Raw genomic sequence first — 8879 nt, 5'->3', positions numbered from 1 at the left:
TATCCAGAGTGTTTAGGTTAAATTTTACACACACACACACACACACACACACACACACACACACACACTCACACAGTGAGCTTCATTTTTGCACCAGAAATTTGCTGTCACATATGTGCATTTATCCATCAACTTCTGAAAAAAACTAATTCCTTTTCCCCAGCCTTTTTTTAAAGTAGAGTTTGTGGTTCTGTGGTTAGCTGTACACCGATAAACAATAAAAACAGTGGGCATTTCTATATGGTCTTAAGAATAGCAAACTGCTTTCTATACATTATCTATTTTGAGCCTTAGTGACGCAGCGGTTATTACACTGATTTTACATGGAAGGGCAGCACTCCATTGACTCAATCCATCACCCTGCCCTACTTAAAGAGCTCAACCAAGTGAGAAGATCTCTTCTGAATCAATCAATCAACCAGCCAACCAAGGACCTCAGACTAGAGTCATGAAGTCCTTTAAACCAATGGAAGTGATACAGAAAGTGTGTTGCCCTTGGCTAAGAATTTTTTTTTGCTGTTCTAAATGCATCTTGGGAAAATGTTTTGAACAGCAGCCATGAAAGTTGTTGTCTCCAGCTGAGAAGTTCTTTGAACTTGGTATAGACCTAGTCTATATGGAGAGGTCTCTCACGCTCTTCCCCAGGTCATCCGTTACACATCCTCAAACACAAAATCAGGATGGAGGAGGAAATTGTCTCCACATCTATGAGACACACAATGACTGAGATTCTTGTTCTTTATCCGTGGGCCTCCAGCGTTTTGCCCTGTTCTCTCTGCCCCCTCCTCATCCTCACGCAGGATTCAGACGAGTGATGTTTTTATTTGTTAGAGCCCTCCCTGCTCACAATGAAACATTCTTCTTTTTGGTTGTACTGTTTGTTTCTACTGCTTTGGAAAATTCAAGAGGTAGGTTCTGCTTTATAAGATCATAGACTCAGAACTGGAGAGACCTTACAGACACTTTCCTGATGACCCTTAACCTCTCATGGGATCTGTTTTCTCATCTCTTTGGAGCCTTGCAGAGTGGGGGTGGGGGATTCCTCTTCCAATCCCTGTTCCCATCGACAGAATGGGTTATTAGAGGGCAGCTGCTACTTCTACAGCTGTTGTCGACTCCTGATGCAAAAACTTTTACCAATGACTGCCATCCTGGGGACAGTGTTAAGACCCTGATGAGCACTCTGACTCCTATGCCCCTCCCAAGTTCACAACATTCTCATTTGATCCAGGGGAGAACGAGACACAGAGCTTGTCTCTTCCTAACCATGTGATTTCCCCTGGGTAGGGAGGAACGGCTCTCAACTTTCCCCTGTTGGGTAAAGCATTGCCTTGGTGCTAAAATGACCTCCTATTTGAGAGAAAACCCACAGGGCACGAATGATTTCTCTATTGGTGCAGGTGCTTAAAATATCACAGTCAACTGGAACTCTTTTTTTTAAGACTTCTGAAAAAAATATAGAATCATAGACTCAAGAGTTGGAATAGACCTTCAAACAGATACAATTTCACCTCCTCATTTTGTAGGTGAAAAAAATGGGGCAAATGGAAGTAGAGTGGCTTAGACAAGGTCACGCAGGTAGGAAGTAGCAGAGTCAGCATGGGAGCGGCACCTAGATCCTCTGACTCTCAAATCAGAGCTCCATGCACTGCTCCACTATGACTCTTAGTTTTGTTTTCAGTACAACATTAACCAATGGAACAAATATTTGTAAGCACAAGTTATTGGATGCGAGACATCTAGCCAGCAGAAAAATCGTAACAAAACCGATTTCACTAAGAAGAAATGTAATCATTACAAAGTATTCTATCTTCACAATGCTAACAAGCTAAAGCAATAATTATTCTTCTTATTAAAATCTTTGGCTTTAAGAAACAATGCTCTATAAAAGACACTTGCTAGAGGATAGCTGATTTGGCATTGCTTAGGCTTTTAGAACTTTCCTTCAGGCTCTGGGACCTAATGGTTGCTTTCTTCTTAATTTTCAAAAAAAAACCAAAAAAACAACCCAAAAACAAACAAACAACAACAAAAAAAAAAAACCCAAACCAACCAAACAAAGGAGCTCGGCCAAAGGCCTTGTCAGGGGTGCTGATGGCTCAACATGGCCTCGTGTTGATTCCTCCTCTTAGAGTTCATTGGGCCATTTTCCAGGCAGGTGATCTAATCCCCAACAGGAATTTAACAGAAATATTATTAATGCTGTAACTAAAGCAGTCACCTTTGGCATTAAGGAGTTTTGATAAGTTTACTCTGAAGTCATGGGCAGGTAAAGATGTGACTTGACGATGCTAGAAGCAACTGAGCTCAATCCTTAGTAAAAATAATACTTTTACATAGGAAAGTACTAAATTACTCTTTTCTTTCTCTCTGAACTCTCTAGCTGCATCTTGGGTGAGCCATTTCCTAACCTCCCCCCTCCCATAACTACCTTAGGACAAATGGTCTCAAGGTATGACCTCAGGGTCATCAAGAACTTGTTATCTCTTCTAGAGGGACAAAAGTGAACTATCAACCAGCACCATGTGCCTGGATCCCCTTTCTCAATTGAATTTGGGCTTCTTCCATATCTATATGTATGTGTGTATGTATGTATATAGATATAGATATAGATATGTGTATGGATATAGATTTTTTTCTTTCATGCCTTGACAAAGAAATTTAATTTGCAGAAAGACTTTCTTTAGGCATTCCGTTACAGAGTCATCCTCATGGTTGACTTCTTTTCTTCCAATTTGGTAAGGAATCTTTCTTCTTCTGCTACAACCTAAGCATTGACGGTACCTGGGGGAGAGGGAGAAAATTCCCTCTCCACCTCTTGCTGAAAGTCTAGGAAAGAAAAGTGCTAAAAAAGAATCCTCAAGAAAAGGCAGGGCCATTTCTTTGCAACCACTTCAACAGAGGAAGAGGCTTCTCTGATATATCTATCCCCTTTTACTGTCAGGCACTCAACTCTTCAGATTGCAAGTATTGAGGCAAAGTTCTAGTCCCCAGGATCAATCAGAGGCATTCCCTTTGTCCTTCCACTATGGTACATATATAGAAATGAACTTCCATATGCTACAAACTTGGGTTTGTGCCCAAACTAGAAGGGCATAAAGTCTGAGTCTTCATCATTTTGCTCCTTTTCTCATGATCCAATATGTTGTTTCCACTCACTATAATCTCTAAGCAATGCCCTCACCCCACCCCAAATTCTGGCACTCAGACACCTCAGAGCATCTAGAGGTGAAGTGAGAATCATTCCTTGAATTCTTCACCCATATTTTCAGCCTGTTATTACTGTAGAAAAAGGCTGCACAGATAAAGTGTTGAGAAAACAGTAGCGATGAGGGCAGATTTACCACCTGCCCGTTTACGGCTTACAGATTTATTGCCAGCACGGCCTAGTTTGCCATCTGGGTCAAAGTCATACTTTCACTGGAAATATTTGGGTAAGTTATTGCTGGCATTTTTTACATGCAGGTGGTGATCATGCAGGCTTTATGGCACTTTTATATCTAGGAGGTCTGACTGAGGCACACAACAGCTGATCTATTTGTGAATGTCAACCAAAGGGAATCTGGAGAATGAAATATATTTCACTTACTACCTTTTACAGGTGGGAGAAGAACTCCATAAAATTAAACAAGTGAGTGAATATAAGCAAGTACAACTTCTGAAACAAAGACTAATTCTGTTTCCTCAGACTTTTTTTTAATGCAGATTTTGTTGCTCTCCGGTTAACTCAACACCCATAAGTAATAAAAATAGCTGACATTTCTCTAAGACTTTAAGGACCGCAAAGTGTTTTAAATACATTATCTCATTTGGGTCTTACAAAAAAACCTGTGAGGTACATGATGAAGCTGTTTTTATACCTATTTTACTTGTGAGTGTGGGGAACTATTGACTCAATCCATCACCACACCTACCTAAAGTAAGGAGCTCAAGCATGTGAGAATACTTCTATTGAATCATTGCATCAACCATCCAATCAAGGACCTTAGACTAGAACCATGAAGGCCTTGAAAGCCAATGGAAGGGTATTCTAATGAAAATGTGTCAGCCTTTCCTAAGGAGAAGCATTCATGCCCTATGGGTCTTCTACAAAATAGGAAGCCATTTAACCACTCAGGCATTTATATATCTAACAGCAGAGATATGAGAACCATTCCTCCTCATACTAGGGAAGTCATGTGGTATGGAGGAGAAAAACTTTGGATCACCTCCTCCCCTAGAGCAGATAATAGTTTTGTGATCTTGGGAGGGTCAGGGGACTCCAGGTGCTTCTCAGGGTTCCAGCTGTGTCCCAGGACAGCAGTCATTGATAACAGTGTCTGCATCAGGAGTGGAGGACATTGGGGATACCATGAGGAAAGGAAGCATCAGCATTCTACAACAAGCCCAGAAGACAATTGGAGTTGTGAGTTATCCCTGTACCTTGTGTGTTTTAAACATCAGCCCACTTTCCCTTGGACCTGCTTGTTGGAAGGAGAAGGTGCCACTGACTTTGGAGGGATGTTTTATACCAATTCTTCTTACTATATCCCCTTAGCAAATATCTTTAATAAAAAAGGTAATTAAGACTGGCTGACTTAGCAAGAGTTAATCTTGGGGGAAACACACTGATGTGGGATTTTGATCTATAAGACATCCCTCCCTCATGCCTCTATTAGTCCCCTCAAATTAACACCAAGGGGAGAAATAGCTGCTCCCCTCTGCTAACCCATCTTGCCAATGTGAGTGGTAATTGGGAAAGGAACCCCAGAGTACAGCTACATAGCGATGAGAAAACAGAGCCCATGAGAGGTTAAGAGACCTGGCTAAGGTCATCAGGACAGCGTCTGTAAGGTCTCTCCGGTTCTGAGTCTATGATCTTAGAAAACAGAACCCACGACTTGAATTTTCCGAAGCAGCAGAAACAAACAGTACAACGGAAAGAAAGAATGTTTCATTGTGGGCAGGGAGGGCTCTAACAAATAAAAACATCACCTCTCTGAATCCTGCGTGAGGCTGGGGAGGGGGCAGAGAGAACAGGGCTAAACGCTGGAGGCCCACAGATAAAGAACAAGAATCTCAGTCATTCTCACGGATACGGAGACAATTTCCTTCCCTGGCCCGATTCTGCCTCTGAAGGTGTGTAACGCCTGGCCTGGGGAACACACAAGGGCCCCCCCACACACAGACTAGCTCTATGCCAAGTTCAAGTAAAAAACACTCAGCTGGAGACAACTTCCACGACTTCTGTTCAAAGCATTTTCCCAAGATGCTTTTAGAATAGTAAAAAAATAAACAGATGGATAAATAAATAAAGGGTAAATTGGGTCAGTGCAGAGCAGCTGCCCATGAGGAAGCTCCCTGGCCATCCATACAGACTCATCATTTAGACTCCCCTGTCCCCCAGTCGCTCTCTCAAAAGAATTTCATGATTGTATTTCCCTTTGTGCCCTATCTCCCTCCAGTTATGACATTTGTCATCACTAAAATAGGTCAGATTTGCAGCTATAAATCAAGCAAAAAAGATTTATTAAAGGTAAGGCATGTTTCCTATACTTAAATTCCAGTTGCTTCCTTCCAGACATCAGCCTGTAGTTCCTGTAACTGCCACCAGGTGGCGTGTTGGATCAGGGAGCACAGAATCTGCATTCTGGTTATACTTCTGCACTGCTTGAGCAGATTATCCTTTCAACAACATGGAGGCAGAGACTGCGTGGGCAGCAGCCAGTTAGACTGATTGGCCAGAGAGCAGAGTGCCTGAACAGGGGATAATAGAAAATTAGGAGAGCAGGATAGGTTGGAGCTGGACCGTGAAGCCCCTTCAGTGCCAAATGAAGGTGCTGTGATGCAGACAGGCAATAGGGAGCCAATGAAGGCTTCGGAGCACGTGAGTTACAGGGCATTTGTGTTTTAGAAGCATCTTTGAAATAGATGAGAACCCGTTTGAGACCATTTAGCTAATGGATCATAAACTTCGGGATAAAAGGAACATGCCTTCTAAAATCTCATTCCCCATATGAGGAGCCTAGGGAAGGTCCACACTGAGGCTGGGGCTTGTTGAGATCTCCAGAGTGGCAAATGCCAGAACCCAAACATGAATCCAGGGCTTCCGTATCTCATACCCTTTCTCCTTCTGCCTCTCAAGAGTCTTATCAATGTATCAACACACAAATATGAATGCAATTATAAGGAAAGATGCTCCTTCCTTCTGATACCAGCTGTGTCATGAATTGGCTACATAACCCTCAGACAAGTCTATTCCCATTGTTCCTCATTTTCCCCATCCTTAAAATGAGGGATTCCACAAAATCTCTAGGGTCCCTTTGAATCCCAGTCTGGTCTAATGCTCTTTTGTCCTTGATGGATGAATCAGACTCCTTCTGGGGACCTACAGTTGCCCAATGTTTACCCCAAAGAGATCAAAGTTCATTAGTTACCTGTAATAAAAATTGGATGCTGTGAGAAGTGACAACTTTTGTACTTTGGTAAATCTGTGACTTGATTGATGAGCACCCAGAAGAAAAGTTACCTTCAGAACCAACCACGTTTTTCAGTTACCAAAATAGAAGAACCTTCCATAGGGAAGTCAGGTTTTTAATGCATTAGTGAAATCTATGGATAATGACATGAATAAAAAGCAGACCTATTAAACCAAATGGAGAGTTGGCCAAGAATAGCCTTTTTATTAATAGCAAAAGTCAACATTAAAATTTTAATGGCCCTTTCACTAACCTGAGGAAGGTGAACAAAATTTGCTGTTTTCCATAGAGTTCTTATAATCTAAGGTTATCTATCTTAGAATTTTAAGCACAGCAAAATTGTTATCTCATGTGTCTCTCAACAATGCCCCTCCCTTTTCAATTTGTTTTCAACTTTAGGTACCTTGTATATCCTCACATGGTGTAGATAATCATTAAATATGTGTGTGTGTGTGTTTGTGTGTGTGTGTGTTTGTGTGTGTGTGTGTGTGTTTGTGTGTGTGTGTGTTTGTGTGTGTGTGTGTGTGAGGGAGAGAGAGAGAGAGAGAGAGAGAGAGAGAGGGAGAAAGAGACAGACAGACAGAGAGAGAGAGAGAGAGAGAGAGAGAGAGAGAAATCATATTTCTTTTACTTAGGAAATCAAGTGAAAACAGTGAAAAAAAATACCTTTTCCTTGAGAAAAAGAAAATAGTATGTTTTCTACTGTTGAGCTCCTGAAACATTCAGAATGAGCCCTTAATAGATGAAATTTGGAAGTCTGTGGAAAATTCTCCCAAGAATGACTACAACAGCTTTCCATTTTCCTGGTATATTGAAGGGTCGAATCTCTCCCCAGCAGTGATTCTGCCATGCAGCCCTTTCCCATCAATGAAGAAGCTAAAAGATTTTCTGGAGATAATAATTTTTCAAGTTTTGATGCCATAGATTTTCCCTATATTCTGCGTTCTCTTGCTAAATGCTGAAAGACAGGCAGAAGTAGTGTCGGGGTTGTCTACAGTCTTTTCATCAGGCACCTACTTTTTTTTCATTACTCTTCTCTACCTATCACTCAGAAAATAGTAATGCCCAAAAGCAGGGTGGGGGTGGGGTGTGTGTGTGATGGAGGTGGAGATGTTCTTGAAAATATATTTGTTTCCCCAGGTAGCTATCAGGAGGCAGAGAGGGGAGACAGATGCACAGCCATCTTGGTTAACTTGTTTTCTCAAAAACCATATGCATGACTTAGCCTTCAAGTGTAATAAAATATGCATAACTCCTCTTCTATCCTGTTTTTTCATATCAACTGATAAAAACATGTCATAAGCTCTTAAAAACACACACAATATGCACACATATGTATGTATACACACATATACTAAAGTGTCTCTCGATATGTGTGTACATACATGTGTGTATATATGTATATGTGTATACACACACACACAAATACACAAGAAAATGGAGCTGGGCACTCATGATGCAGCCCGCTGTTGGAGACGCAATGGTCATTTTGCTTCCTTCAGACTCAAGACTAAAATAAGAAGAGGTGACAGTCAAAAACCCTGTGAATGCCACTGACAGAATCAACAGATGGCTGAACTGATTTAGACGACGTAGCTAACCCACAGCCCTGTCAGCACACAGGAGATGCCTGGCAATTGGACCTTCTTGGGCACCCAAATGATTGCCCCTGGTCATTGCATTGCAGACTGTAGCTCAAAGGGTCATCATCAAATTAGTTTCATACTTATCAATCACCTTGTGTCATGCAGGGGGTGGGGTACTGGGCATACAAAGATAAAAAGAGAACTCTCTCCTGCCCCGGAGGAGCTTTTGATCTATGAGGGCAAGGGACATGTACAGATAATTCAACACAGAACATTAACAAAAGAAATACAAAATAATGAGGTGGTCCTTGTAGGGGTGTGTGATCAGCTGGTATGGCCAGGAGAGGCCCACAAACTGGGCCTTGGAGAAGCAAGGATTCTAGGGAATGGATCGCAAGCATGGAGGCCAGCCTCTGCAAAGGCCTAGAGATAAGAGATGTGATGGTATGTGTGGGCATCAGCCAGAAGGCCAGTAGGGGTACACTAGAAAGCGCCTGAAGGCCACAACAGAAGGGTGAAAGCTGAGAACCAGAGAGGTTCACTGCCTTGCCCAATGTCACACAGAGGGAGCGGTCCCACTGCTCAGGACTATCTTCTGACTCATTGAACAGCCACATTACTCATCTCAGGGAGTCTGCCCTGCTTTGTCCATTGAGCTAAACTATTCATGCCCACTGCCAGGAGTGGCCCAGCCCCAGGTTTCCTCCTTCCTAGCCAGGGCATCCTGCTGGCTGGGGCTCTGCAGGAGCCTTTGTTTGTTCTCATCCTCTGGTATTGTGTATTACCTTTGGTGTGTGCTGAGCTTCTTGGAGGAGGCAAGGCCCGGCTCGTGGGT

At 42.4% G+C, this 8879-nt stretch overlaps 1 protein-coding gene across 1 annotated transcript in view; it reads right to left on the bottom strand.

The window, feature by feature from the left end:
- Positions 1 to 8879, bottom strand: part of NEGR1 (neuronal growth regulator 1) — a gene marked incomplete at its 5' end in the record, with an annotated part of 1111620 nt that overhangs the window by 533272 nt on the left and 569469 nt on the right.

Source organism: Trichosurus vulpecula, chromosome 4 (genome assembly GCF_011100635.1).
Source record: "Trichosurus vulpecula isolate mTriVul1 chromosome 4, mTriVul1.pri, whole genome shotgun sequence".
NCBI lineage: Eukaryota > Metazoa > Chordata > Mammalia > Diprotodontia > Phalangeridae > Trichosurus > Trichosurus vulpecula.
Note: the sequence above shows the minus strand (reverse complement) of the source record. Positions and strands in the feature narration are given on the sequence as shown.